Source organism: Varanus komodoensis, unplaced genomic scaffold (genome assembly GCF_004798865.1).
Source record: "Varanus komodoensis strain SLA01 unplaced genomic scaffold, ASM479886v1 scaffold43, whole genome shotgun sequence".
NCBI lineage: Eukaryota > Metazoa > Chordata > Lepidosauria > Squamata > Varanidae > Varanus > Varanus komodoensis.
The window spans coordinates 7,512,323-7,526,870 of record NW_025335985.1 but is presented as its reverse complement, the minus strand read 5'-3'; the positions used below and the strand labels follow the sequence as shown (position 1 = coordinate 7,526,870).

General features: G+C 60.5%; 1 protein-coding gene across 2 annotated transcripts in view; it reads right to left on the bottom strand.

Annotated features, from left to right (window-relative positions):
* The window catches only part of IL11RA (interleukin 11 receptor subunit alpha), a 90,231-nt gene that overhangs the window by 38,107 nt on the left and 37,576 nt on the right, over positions 1-14,548 (bottom strand). For both annotated transcript variants that reach the window (XM_044443940.1, XM_044443942.1), the window contains exon 2: positions 114-216. The gene's annotated coding sequence lies outside the window, so the exon portion shown is untranslated. The remainder of the gene's footprint in view (positions 1-113; positions 217-14,548) is intronic.

The window sequence follows — 14,548 nt, the reverse complement described above, 5'->3', positions numbered from 1 at the left end:
GCGCGCCACGCAGCCCGGCGGGACGGGCGGGCGCTACCGGAGTCCGGGCGGCCGGGCGGGCGGGCACCCGGCGGCGTCCTCCTCCGCGGCCCAGAAGCGCTGCCGCGGCTTACCTTCACGTCCTGCCGCTGCCGCCGCCGCCGCCGCTGCCGCTGCTGCCGCCGCCGCCGCCGCTGGGGCTCCCCATGGCCTCGCAGGCGGCCCGATCACAAAACTCTGGGAAAACAGAGGGGGGAGGGAGGGGAGCGGCTCTTAATCTGGCTGCAGCTCGGGACGCGCGAACACGCCCCCGCGCCGCCCCTGCCCGCGCCCCCGGCCCGCGCCTCCCGCAGCCGCCCTGCGGCACCCGGCCAGAGCCCCGCGCGCACCGGCAGCCCGAGGCGCTGGCAGCCGCGAACAGCCGCGCTCTGTTAACGAGCCGCGCGCAGCCGAGCAGCCGCGGCTCCTGCCCGCTCGGGCGGGGAGGAAGCGCGTCCCCCTCCCCTCCCCCTCCGCGCCCTCCCCCTCGAGCCCGGCCACAGGCTGGAGGAATTCCTAAAAATAATGTCGAAAGCGAGGCGCTCATGAAGCCTCCGCGGCGGGGAAGGGGCCGGGCTCGCTTTCGGGCAGCAGGTAGGGAGAGCCAGCCAAGCCCCCGGCAGGCAGGCGCGCGCGCGAGGGGCGCTTTCCAGGGTGGCGCAGGCAGCCACCAGCGCCCAGGAGCTGCCCGGGGTGGGGCATGGGGGTAGGAGCCGAGGAGGCCACGCAGGGGCGCTTGGACGAGGGGGCGTGCGTGGCCACGCAGTCCCGCTCAGGCCTCGGGGGCAGCGCCCAGGCGGTGCGGGGGCGCCCCTGGCCGGCCACCACTTGTGCCCGAGGCACCCGCTCACAGAGCCGTGGGCAGCGGTGCGTCAGCGACCCCTGGCCGGCCGCGGGCAGCCACCTGCCTGAGATGGACTCCCGCCTTGTTGGGCCAGTGCTGACAGCCCCCGCGCCGCCTGCCCGCTCCCTCCGCCACGCGGGCTCTCTGGCATCCCCCCTGCCAGCCGGACCCACCATCGCCCCAGGCAGGGCTGCGTGCAGATGGGCTTCCGTGGAACAAAACGCATCAGACCCCCCCACCCCCCTTGCATGGCTTGACCTCACTGAGTCAGGGATTATTCCGGATAATCGCACCGCCTTCAGCCGGCGTCCACGATGCTGCGGCAAATGTGGCCAACCTCATTTCAAATGCCATCTTTCAGAACAGAAACGGGTCAAAGCGCCAGAGCTGTCCCCCTGAGCCTGGCGTTCGTTTCGGAACACCTTGGATCAAGCAGGAGTTTGAGAGCACAAGAAGGCCTGGGAGGAGCTGGCTGAGGGCTGCGCGAAAAGCCCCCAGGAGGAGGGGGAAGGGGACTGAGGGCAGACACGACGGTTGTGCTGCAACATGTGGAAGGGAGCCTGAGCGGCCGGGAGCTTTGGTGCTCCTTGTCCACGAAGGTGCAAAGCAACAGGAAATGCCAGCATGCCTGTGGACCTTGCAAACTTTAAACACCCTATCGGCTTCGGCCTGAAAAACAGCCCTGCAAGACAGGGTGGTGCTGTTCTCCCAGACGGCCGGGGGAAGGGGGCTGGGGCTGGGAGAGGGCAAGACCCTGTGAGGCTCTTGTTCAGAGCTCCCACAGGGATGGAACCTCCTCTTAGCCACGATGCTATAATTTAGGCTGAAAGGAGCTTTAAGCATCAATTAAAATTAAACAGGCTGGGTGGCACAGTGCCAACAGCAAGGAAGATCCAGCCCTTCCCGGGAAGTTTTCAAGAAAAGGGCTTGGCAGGCATCCATCTGGGATGCTCCAGGTGGAAAGGGTTGGCTGGATGACCTTTGGGATCGCTGCTGAGGCACCCAAGGAAGCCGGGAGAGGCCCTGGTCCTGCTGCTACTCCCTCCTGGCCCCAACCAGAAGGGGCCAAAGCCCTGCAGCAGCCGCGGGGGCCTGCTCCACCACAGGGGGATGACCGCACCGGCTCCCGCGCCACTGCAGCCCACCGCCTCCCCCCAAACCAGGGCAGCGCGATCTCCAGCCCCCTGGCCAAGGCCAGCACACGCCTCGGAGCTGGAAGCCTCTGGCTGGGCCGGGCCCAGTCCGAACTCCCCTCCCAGGCACGGAGGCCCCTGGGCCGGCAGCGGGCGAGCTGCCAAGCAAGCAGCCCGTGCGCCTTCCCTCACCGGGACAGGGAGGCTGCGGCCGACAGCACAACGGAGCCGCCGCAGACGCGCCGCCGGAGCAAGGGGCCCTGTCGGTCTGGGTCTGCCCTGCGCGCCTGGGCTGGCCGGAGGGCCGCTCGGAAGGGTCGGGGCTGTGGAGCCAGAGTGGGAGGGGGCCCAGGGACCGCCTCACTCCTGGGGAAAAGGGGGCAAGCCCACCACGCGGAGCCGCAGAGGCCGGCCGGGGTGGCGGTGCGTGACCTGCTCCGTCCCCGGACGGACCCGCTCTCTGCCCAGGCCTGCCTTGCCAAGCCGTGCGGGAACCCCCAGCAAAGCCTCTTGGGTCGGGCGCAACGCGCGGGACAAGGGACCCGCCCTGGTCCGCAGCAGCAGGTTCGGGCACAAGCCTTGAGAGGGAAGGGAGCACGCGTCCTTAATTGGCCTGCAGCGCCTGGGGCTTGGTCAGACGCAACGCCTGGGAGCCAACTCCGTACATGCACTCCGTACATAAAAGGCCAAGCATGTGGCCGCGGGCCGTTTGTTTTCCCTGTGGAGGGAAGACGCATCCATAACACAGACATCCTCCGGAGTTGTTCCAAGGGTTGGTCAAAACGCAGCTGTTTCTGGTTGCAACAGGCGTGCGTAGTACACACTGCTATGACACGTCCGTGCATCTCCTTGTGTTCACACACACTTGATCGCTTCGCTGCCACTTTCCGTGCTTCGAAGCCTACACAGAATCGTAGACGTTCCTCTGAGCTGAACAGCAGTAAAGTGGAAGCATAATAAACTCCAACATAAGTTTATTTGGACTGGGGGAGAAAGGTTCACCTACCTAGGAAAAATCCTAAAACAGAGTTGGAAGGGGCCAGAAGGCCCCTGCTGGTGCAGGACACCCAGTCACACCACCCCACTCAGAGGCTGCCCAGTTCCTTTCTGGATGTCTCTGGTGTGGGAGAGCCCCCCACCTCTCCAGGCAGCCGGTCCCACTGCCGTCTTGCCCTGACAGTGAGGAAGCTCTTCCTGACAACAAGAGGAAGAACATCCAGTTGCACAGAGTACGCTGGATGAGGATATTCCTTGAGAATATTCTGTCAAATATTTTATGGACTCACTGTCCTGATCATCGCATTAACCATTTTGCATGACTTGGAAGCACGGAATACTTGGACGGGAAGGGGCCAGAGGGCCATCCAGTCCAAGCACCCGCTCAGCGCAGGACTCCCAGTCCAAGCACCCGCCTCAGGGGGCTGCCCAGTTGCATCTTGAAGGCCTCCAGCAAGGGAGAGCCTGCAGCCTCCCCAGCCCCATGGGTCCCATTTCGGTACCGCTCTGACCGTCAGGAAATTTTTCCTGGTATCTAATCAGAACCTGGCTTCCTGGAACTTGATCCCATGATTCTGTGTCCTGCACTCGAGGAGAGCTCCTGCCCTTCCCCTTTGGGGCAGCCTTTCAAGGACCTCCAGGGCGCTATCCTCTCCCCCTCAGCCTTCTCTTCTCGAGGCTGAACATGCCCAGTTCTGCCCATCTCTCACCGCGGGGCTTGGTCTCCCGTCCCTGAAACATCCTTGCTGCCCTCCTCTGATCCCTTTCCAGCTTCTTCTAGCACAGTTTCCTCCATCGTGGGAACGCCGTCTCCAACAGTCTCCCCCACTGGGGCGCTCTGGATGTTTGGACTGCCCCCAGCATTCCGAGCCACGGGCCATGCTGGCTGAGGCTGCCTGGAGCTGGAGCCTAAAACTCCTGGACGGGGCCAGATGTGGAAGAGGTGCTCCAGAGGGCAGCCGCGGCATCTGTGGGGAGTGTAACTTGCCCTGGGGGAGAAATGAGTGTCCTTAGTCGGGTTTTAGGCCTCTGGGAGAACCGGGGTAGCCCACTGTACTCGCCACGTCGCTCTCCACATCAGCTACCCAGCACTGGCGTGGCTCGCGCCCTGAGCAGCGGTCCTCTGCCATTGGGCGCATGGCTGCACATTTTCGGAAAGCCCAGACAGAATCGCAGGCGAGGGCGGCCATTCCTGAGCTGCAGGAAGGTCTTGCACCTGGCCTGCCAAGGTGGCCCATCGAGGCTCTGGGAAACCTGCATGGCTGGATTGCCGCCACACGGCTTCTCCGCGAGCAGACCCGGCATCGGGCCAAGTCTTCCCACCCAAGGCCGAAGCCGTCTCTTCTTCCCCGACTCCCCCCGCCCCGTGAAGGCCCGTTGGGCCGAAGGCCACACCGCCCCATGTCGAAGGGTGTGGTGAGTTTTGGAGTGGCAGGGGGCCATGGATCGCTCAGCTACACCCACCGGGACAGAGGTGGCGAGAGGTTCCCCTCAGACCTCCTTCCAGCACTAAAAATGGCAGGTCCGCTCCCATAATCGGTGTGCATGCATAGGTCTGTCCTGCATTTCTCCTCTTGCATGGAATCCACAAAAGCTTAGTCCTCCACCGTTGTCCTCGCAACAGCCACCCCGCGAGGTGGGCTGGGCCGAGGGGGCAGGGCTGGCGCAGGGCCACTCCATGCGCCTCCGGCTGGCTCTCCCAGGTCCCCAGTCCAACGCTCCCCGGTTCAAGCCCTTCCTAAATCGCACAGCGGCGGCCATCGGTTCCAGAGTCCCACCCGCCCTTCGGAAAGCACCCATGGCACCGGCCTGCGGTTTGGAGTTGTCCGATGTGGTGCCTGGACACGCTCCGCCACAAGGAGGGAGCAAGGGCACCGGCCGGTGGCAGGACTCACGCGATCCACCTTTTCTCTGCTTCAGCCCTGCCTCCTGCAGTATATTAGTGATTAACTCGATTCGCACAGTCACAGGGCAATTTCTTAAATGTTTATAAACTCAGAAACATGCTAACAACAGCCGAGTTAGAAAGATCACAAACTTCTGACTTCGCTGCTACTTGGGTTTTTCGGGTAGACACCTGGCTGCCCCCCCACCCCCAGCCACGAGGACCTCCTGCATCTCTCAATTGCTTTTTTATGTGAGCGCAATCATGCTCCGACGAGGAAGACTCCAACAGGCCCAGCGCACCCCGACAGTGCGCACATTCACCACTGCCGCAACTTCCTCCATCGGTCACAAAGTGAAGCCCTTTCCTACACAAGGCCCTTATTGTGCGGTTGTGAGCCTTCGCTTGCGAAAGCCGCAGCCCTTCTCACCCCCAGGGCTGCTCCGGAGCTTGTAGCTTTCTTAGAGGGAGGAAAGTCAGTGATTGTTCTGGGCATCACCATTGTCGGCTGCAGAAACCCGCAGACCTGAAGTTCTGTCCTAATGTTGTGGGTGCGCAAGGAACTTTGCGGAGGAGCTGAGAGGGAAACCCTGGAAGAAGCCTCAGGTGAAAGACGCTCTGTTCTTCTCGCAAAGAAAGTGGAAGAAGCCCCCGTGTGGAAGGGCTGGCTTACAGGCTTCATGCAGAGAAGCCCTAAATGCAGGGAGCAGGCAGGGGTCTCGCGAACTGGAGAACTGCCTGTTCTTGCTCTGAGCAGGGGCTGCACTCGATGGCCTTCCAGGCCCCTTCCAGCTCTCTGTGACTCCATGCTTGGGCCCACCTCTTGGGGCTCCGAGGGGAAGCAACTTGTTTTTTAGAAGTGGCATCCAGACAGCACGGCTCATTCCCAGGGTGTCGACTGCCCCTTCCTGCATTTTCTGCCGGGCAGGAGTGAAACCAGGACGATCTCTCCTCAGGACACGGCACGCCCTGTTCCCGCACTTCGTGTCCTGGCCCTCCTGTCCAGCCTGGGCTTTGCTTGTGCCGCTGGAAGCTGAAGAAAGGGAGCGAGGTGGGTCAGGCTGGCCCCACAGCCCTCTGCTGCCCACAGAATGAAGTTGTGGCAGGATTCGGCGTGGGGCGGGCAGGGCGGTCGCACCGTGTCCCCGTGAGCCGATGCCCACAATCCGCAAGGCCCTGGGAGGTGCTGACAACCCTGAGCGATGAGGTGCTGTGCCGAGACTAGGAGAGAACCTCGGCCAGCTGGCCTGGTTTTCTTTGAGGAGAGATGCTTTGGCTCACGGGCAAAGACGGCGCTGCAGCGCCTCCGCGCAGCTCGCCCGGCGATGCTGAGCATCCAGCCACCTAATCCCACCGGGGTCACATCCTGTCGCAAGGCCCAACTGGCAGGGCTGCAAAGAAAGCAGCTGCAGGGGGCTGTCCGAATCCGCAACCTGGAAAGATCCTGGGGGCGGCCTGCAGCTCTGCTCCCCCTTTTAACGGATGCCAGGGGGGTGAGAACAAGATGCTGCCGTCCCTGCTGGGACACAAGCAGGGATCTCTGGGGGCCAGGGAGCACCACTGCCGCTCCCCTTGATCTCGGGGCCAAGGTGTCCCCCAAGGATGAGCAGGTAGGAGCCCCCACATGCCCAAAAACTGTTTCCACGACAACAGTTCCAAGCAGTCCCAGCCACACATGCCTGAGCCGAAATGTTGGCCTCACACTCTCCTTTGCGGCCGTAACAGCACAGCCGCAACGACAGACACCCGGAACGACAGGTGTCCAGGGGCTGGCGAGCCCCTTTGGCCCGAGGGGCACAGGCGGTGCAGGACTGGGGGACGCGCGCGCCTGCGCCCCTACCTGCCCTCATCTCAGCAGTCGGAAGCGGAAGGTTTAACGTGGGAACCTGTCATCTGGGACAGGCCAAAGTCTGGCAAGGGGGAAACCGCAGCCCCCCAGGTGCCCTCAGCACCTCAACCGGGTCTGCGCTCCTCTGCCTCGAGGACCCGGCCGGAGGATGCGAGCACGGAGGGCTGGGTGGCTGGCGGGGCGGGGCGGTCCCCCCAGCCAAGCTGCTCCCCAAAACATCCCAGCCGGGGGGGCGGGCGGGGGTCGTCCTTCGCGGGCGGCAGGCACGCGCCCGGCGGCCCCTGCCCTGCCCCGCGGCCGCACGCCGAGCCCCTTCGCAGGGACACCGCCCCGGGCGGGGGGCGGGCAGGCGGGGGGGCGCGACGCCCGCCAGCCCTCGGCCCCGCGCGGGGCGCCCTCCGCGGGCAAGCCCCCTCCCGCCCCGCGCAGTCAGCAAAAGCGGAGCCAAGCGCCGCGCCCCCCCCCCCCGCTTGCCCGAATCGGCGAGAGGCCACGTTTCTGGCCGGCCCTGGCGGGGGGGGTGGGCGGGGGCGGTAAAACAAGCCTCCCTCAGGTGCGTTTGCCTTGGCCGGGCTTCAACGCTGCCCAATTAGAGCGACAGAAAACGCATTTAAGCCGCGGCGGAGGAACGCGATCTGCGCCGGGCGGCGCGGCGTGCGCCTCGATCAAGCCCAGATGGCGAAGGGCCGCGGGGGGGGGGGGGGAGCGGGGGGCCCGGCGGGGGGCCCCGAAGAATAAAGGGGCGCCTTGTGCAGCAGGCCTGGCGGGGGGCGCCTTCTCCAGCTCGCGGGGCACGGGCGGGGGCGGGAAGGGGGCCCTGATGCAACTCCGGGGAAAGCAGCAGATGCGGACGGGGAGCTGCTGCTGGCCTGCGAAACCGACAGCTTGGCCAGGTGGCCGTGCCCCCCCCCCCCCCCCGGGGGGCCCCCGTGCCCCCGGGGGGCCGGGACCCCGCCCCCCCCCCCCCCGCCTCCAGCCCTCCCCGCTGCGAGCACAGGAGCAGCGGCCTTCGGAGCTATCTAGTTCCTGCATGGCCAGCAAAGCAGAGGCGGCCCCCCAACTCAGGACCCCCGACCCCGAGGAGGAAGCACAGCTGGCCGGACCCGCTGCATCACGCCCAGTCGAACGGGGTGATTTTAGCAGAAGGGCCCGACCGGCTGGGCTTACAGACTCACTTCGGGCCTTGAGTCCGCCCCATGCAGCAAACCCCCAACGGCTCCTTGTCAGCCTCCGGGAAGACGGCACCACGGCTCTGAGCGCCAGCTGCTCGTGGCCTTCCCATGCACGTGGCTGGCCACCCCTGGCAGGCCCTGCGTGGCCTCTGGTCCATCTGCTGCAGGGCTCTCCCAAAGAGCGAACTTCTGGGTGACGGACGGGAAAGCCGCCGTGCAGCTCCGTCTGCTGTACTTTAACCCAGAAACAAACCAACGGCGAACTTCCGTGGTTTGTTCAAGTCCCTGCACATAATTTCATCCACGAATCTGAGGATAATTTCATCACAAGCGCTCTAGATGTGGCGCAGCTCACATCTGACAATGCGCCGGGGGGGGCACATTAGGCACTTCTGGCAGCATTTGCGCCTAGTTGTAAGCCCGCCCCCTGCATGCACCCCCTTTCCAGCTCTTCCTGCCTCTCCCACAACTGTGTCTGTGTGCAAAACGAGATCACGCTTTCAGCACATCAGAAGGCGCCGCCCTGATCAGCACGCGTGCCAGCTGCAGTGTGCCCATCCTGCACAAGCGGGTGGCAGCGCTCCCTGGCACAGGGAAGGGCCTCCAGGGTGGACCCGCCAAGGGTCTGCGCTCCCCGCACGAGGCTGGTCCCACGTGGCCACGCTGTTCTGCTCTTTATGCCTCTCCTTTGTCAAAACAGCTCACCGGAAACTCTTCTGGCTTCCTGCACTGAACTCGAGCTGCCTCCTGCCCCGCCAGAGCAGGGCCCTCCAGCCTGGCAGTGTTTATTCTGCTGGAAGCGGCCTTCCGGAGCCGGCCGGGGGCAGGAGTCTGATGATCTGGCGGTTATCTGATGTGTTCTCAGAGCCAGAGGTGCCCAGGACCTTGACTCTTCCATCTGCAAACAATGCGTACCCTTCCTCTGCGCCTTAACCAGTTACGGCTCTGCAAAGGCAACCCACGCGCTCATCTCTTTTGTCACTGCAACTTTTCCTTATCCTGTTTACTCTTGCTGTGGTGAGACACTCTGCTGACAGTTGTGCAGATGTTCAAGACTATGTCGTCTACGGAATCACCCACCCAGAAGGTTTCTGATGCTGTCAAAGGACTTCAAAAGCTTGGCGAGTCAGTCGTGTGCAGAACTCACATCCACGCTTCTAGACAGATGCTTATCAATCTGCCTGATTTTGCAATACCAATTTACCTGGGACAAAAATTAAAGGGAGGCACCTCTAGTTGTCCAAGAGCCTTCCTGGATCTGGTTTTAGCAGCGAGACCCTGGACACCCTCTCATCCTCCAGTTAGAATGCTGGCTTTAATAAAGAAGCAAGCGTTCATTTTAACACTCTAGGAGCAAGGCATTGGCCATGCCTGCTCTGGGACCCTCTCACCTTGGGGGGGAACTCCTGACTTAACGGAATGTTGTTCTACATGTAAGGTCCACACAAGCGAAAGCGTGGAAGGAAGCGAAAGAAGGAAGGAAGGAAGGGAGGACGCGCTGCAACGGAGCAAAGCTCAGGGAGCCAAGGTTCCATTTGGATGCCAGGAAGCACTTCCAGACAGTCGGGACCCCGAGGGTGTGCAATGGGCTTCCCCGGGAGGTCGTTGAGGCCCCATCGGTGCGGGTGTTCAAGGACAGGCTGGATGTCCACATGGTGGGCATGTCGTGAGCGGAGCCGGGGTCAGACTAGATGGCCCAGGAGACCCCTTCTGACTCGCTCTGTTTCTGTGTTTCTATGTTTCTAAGCATGGAGGTGGGCAGAAGTTTAGTAAAAAGCTGAGTGCTGCTTGAACCAAGGAGGGAAAAGGAAGTTAAGCTGAGAAATGAGGATACCAACACACAAAACATTACAGCAATCCAGCCTCACCCATGTCAGTGCCCTCCAATTCTGCCAGATTGTGAACTCCCCCCCCCACACACACACACACACTGCCCCACAACCAGGCTGGGTATGAAGATGCGCTGTTTTCCACACCATCTGTGGGGCGCCAAGACAAGAAATGTGCCGCAGTCAACGCCACTGCCTGGACGAGCAATCTGAGACACGATGGTATGAAAGGTGCCATCCCACGCTGGGAAGCGCATGCCTTGTTTCTGTCTGTACTAGCACGGGATTACACCTTCAGTAAATTCAAAAGGGTTGCATTTTGCTTTCGCAAGAAGAATCTCGCTGCACTGCAGAACAGCTTTCAGGGAAACAATGCTAAACCCAAACACAGTGGAGCAAAACAAACCGGACGAGGTAATTATGAACCTCGCCGCAGTCCCATCGCTGTTAAATCAAGAGTGGCTCTCCCTTCGCTCGCTCCATGACTAACTCTTCTCAAATACAGTCATTTTTCACTTCCAAAAAGAATGTGTTTATTGTGAATAAAATGGCATTCCGATGACATTTGGCCTGCTGGATCGATGAAACGTCAGCTTCCATGCCTATATCTGGACGCGTGAAAGAACACACACTTGATGCAGAGAGCAGCTGGTTCTTCCCCCAGCCTCAAATCCTCAGGCTGCTAGTCTTGGAGGCTGCCCTCTGTACCTGCACCTTTGCCCTGTGCTGTGGTTTGCAAAGCTGAGGGAGCCAAGATTCAGGGTGGGTGCCGGGAAGCCCTTCCTGATGGTCAGGACCCCCAGGGTGTGGAATGGGCTCTGCCGGGAGGGGGTGGAGGCCCCCTCGGTGAGGGTGTTCCAGAACAGGCTGGACGTGCACATGGTGGGCATGTCGTGAGCGGAGCTGGCTGGAGCTGGGGGTCAGACTAGATGGCCCGGGAGGCCCCTTCTGGGTCGCCCTCTCTCTCTGTTTCCACCTGGCATCTCCGCCAGCCCAGCCTGACCGCCTGGTGGGGGCCCCTCTTGGTCAACGGTTCAGCAGCAGTGGCAGCCCCAAGCCAGTCCCTTCCCTTCCGGGGGAGCCCAGCTTCTCGCTGCCCGTGCAGGACAAATTGGTCAAATGCTCACGTGACCAGTGGGCTTCCTGCCCGTTGTGTTGAAAATGTGATCTTGCCACAGACAAACACAACTGCGAGACAAGCAGGGGGAGTTGGGAAGGGGATGCCAGCAGGGAAATGGCCCTTTAAAAGTCCCTCCCCCACCCCCAAAGACCTCATTAACTAGGGGCAAAGTAGCAGAGTCGAAAAAGGGGAAGGAGGAAGAGAGCCGGCCCCTCTGCCCCCTTTCATGCCGGAGGGGAAGGCTGCACTGCTGCCTTCTGGCTTTTTTCTCTAGTGGCTGCTTGAAAGCAAAAGCTAAGAAACAACAGTGAAAAGAAGATGGAAAATCAAATAAAATGTTAGTTTTCTTGCATACAGTTCAACATAAACTAGAGTATTATCCATAACGCCAGATACATATGTGCTATATATATCCCTGTATGCTGTGTATGTAGCAAGTCATTGATCCCCTTCCTGGATGCAGGAATGTGTGGCGGGGGGCGGGGGGGGGGGGGGCTGAGGGTGTCAAGGAGCTGTGGGCAATGCCCTCGGGAGGCCAGAACAGTCTCCAAACAGGCAAGGCTGAGACACCAGAACGAGATGCATCTACGTCCTTGGGAGTCGCATCAGCAAAAAGAGAAGGGGCTGCATTAATGGTGATGTGGTAGAGGGCATCTCCCAGGCAGCAGCGGCTATTTATTTATTTGTTTGTTTGTCCATTTATATCCTGCTTTTTTCCTACAAAGGGCTCAAGGCAGCTCACATCATTCTCCTCCTCCATCTTATCTCCACAACAACAACCCTGTGAGGTAGGCTGGGCTGAGAGTCTGTGACTGGCCCAGAGTCACCCAGCTGGCTCCATGGCTGAGTGGGGACTTGAACCCGGGTTGCCCAAGTCCCAGTCCCAGGCTCTTAACCACTACGCCACACTGGCTCCCAAGAAGGTGGCACCCACAAGAATCTTTCTCAGACAACGGCAGTAACACGCAAACGAACCCCAGTCGGTACTGCACAGGAGGAGGACGTGGTAATCCAGTTCTGAATTTTCTCACCTTGTAAGCCCTGTCATGAAACAATCCAGAGTGAAACAAGAGACGGGGCCAGAAGAGACCTCCAGGTCGGAAGGCGCTTTGCGAGCTACTGGGCAGAGGACAGGTACAAATAGCGCTGCCACTAATGACACTCCTGGATCGGACCCAAAAGGAGACACGGGGCTGACACGAAACCGTGGTGAGATTAAAGTCCGGTGCTGCACAACACACGCAACTGGGCCACGGAACGTGGGAAGCGTGGATTGCGGCAAGCTGGAAATTGGTACGCAAGGAATGAAAGCATGAACATCACCGTACTGGGTGCGAGTGAACTAAAGTCAACAGAACGGGGACGTTTCCGGCCAGACAAACACAAAGTGTTTTTTCCAGAAATGACAAACTCAGAAGAAATGGAGTTGTTTTCATACTGGGGCAAACTGTGGCACAAGCCGTGAGAGGCTGTAACACAAAATCCAGCCAAATAATACCAATCAGAATGAGTGGAAACCCTATCAATACCACCATCGCTCAGGTTTGCACTCCAAGAACAGATGCCGAAGAAGAGGAAGAAATGGAAAACGGTCATGCGGGTGTTCCAGGGGCGATCGACGGCATGCCGAGACAAGACAGGCTGCTAATCCCGGCCGACTGGAATGCAACAGTAAGACGCAAAGCAAATGTAGGAAAATTTGGCCTAGGGGTCAGAAATGAACCAGGAGAACCACTCATAGAATTTCGTGAAGCCAACAACTTGTTCACCGCAAACACACGCTTCAGACAACTTCTCGGACGACTGCATACGTGGACTTCACCGGATGATCCCTACCAGAATCGAGTAAGCTTTATAGTTGGAGTCAAAAGGTGGAGAAGCAGTATTCTGGCTGCCAGAACCAGGAGCGGACTGCAGTCCTGACTATCAGCTCTGAATTTAAAAAATCAGAGTCAAGCTAAAAAAGATCATCAGCAGAAACACAGTGCCAAGATGTATCTTAAGAAACACCCCTGAAGAAGTTACACAGACAGAACTGATTTGCATTGCTCAACTTAACTGATTGCAAGCCAGAACTGTGGACTGAAAGCAATGTCAGAGCAGAATGCCAAAAATCAATTCCTGCAGCAACAAGAAAGAAAACTCCTGGAAGGATAGCAGAAGACACACTTGCAGTTGCGAAGGAGAGGCGAGAAGCAAAAGCTGAAGAAAAGGGTGACAAACATGGAGCCAGAATCCTGAATGAGACTTTTCAGCAATTCTCACGAGAGACAAAATGCTCTTACGATGGCCAGTGCGAAGACCTAGAAGAGAGCAACAGAAGAGGGCAAGCCGGAGGCCTCGTCCCGAAGACCCGGGAAATCACAGGGAGAGGCAGGCCTCGATCAGGAACGCTGAAGGACTGCCACGGGGACGCCTTCCCTGACCAGGGGACATCAAGAGGAGGAGGGAGGGAGGCGCAGAAGGGATGTGAGGATGGCCGAATCCTCTGCGGAAGCGGAAGCTGCTCTGGAGGCCCTGCGGGAGTGAGGCGCCCGGAGCGGAGAGGGCGCCAAAGGAAGCGTTCCCGGCTGCAGGAAGGGCATCGGCCCAAACCCTAACAAAACGCGTCAACGAACATGGAAGACAAAACAGCGGCCCACAGAGTGGACCTGCTCGATGTACTTTCCGCTCCCCGAGAAAGGAGAGGCGAAGGGGGCCGCACCCAGACTCTCCCACCCAAGCCAAGCGGTGTCCAAAGTGCCGCGACCAACCGCACTGCCCTGTCTGGGGAAGCCCTGCCAGGCGACCCAGCGGATTCCGAAAAGGAAGAGGCGCGGGGGCTCAGACTGCAAGTCCGTGGGGGCCACTGGCGCGCACCAGGGAATTTCAGAAGAAGACCTGCCTGTGCTCCGTGGCAGAGCCTCCGGCTGCGGAATTACGAGCAGCTCTGGATGGGCCCGGAGGAGACCCGTGTGCCTCGGCCCCCGATCGCCCTGCCGCGTGAGCCGCACCGTGGACAAGGACCGCCCGTCGCACCGAGCAGCAGAACGGCTTCCCAGGGGCAAAGGGGTCAGTTCAGGGTGCATTGTCTCCCCGTCAGCCCAGCCTCTGTGCAGGACACGGCGGAAGCAGCGCTGGCTTGGACTCAGCGGGAGGAGTGGAAATGGCGTGAGGGAGCATCCAGCGTCTCATTCAAGGTGGGCATACGAATGGCAGGAAGCAGAAATGAACTGAGCTGCATTTGAGCCATCAACAATTGGCCAATTCAATTAGGCCCTAATCAAAAAGTGTTAGGGCAACCAGCCAATTAGATGTAATCCAAGATCACTCACCCTGCCCAAAATGAACGACAGTGAAACACTCTGTAACGTAGGCCAGCAACGGCAGCCCACCGGGCCACGTGCACCAAGCACCCCCCCACACCCCCCCCCTGCCACAGCCAGATTTCCCCATGGAATTAATTCTGCGCGTGGACATGCCTTGAACGGCCAATGACGTGACAGCGCCTGTAAGTGCCATCCTGGCAGGAGCCAAATTACCTTTTTGGTAGGTCACAGATCCAGTGAAATCGATTCGGACAGTTCCCAGACCATGAGCGGATGCCGCCGTTCTCATCATGGCCGGCAGCCTCGGGGGCCGTGTGCCCCCTCCCTCGCCAGAGGCGGCCTGCCCGCCTGCCCCCGTCGCTGAGCAGCTGGGCACGAGGAGGCCTCGCACCCC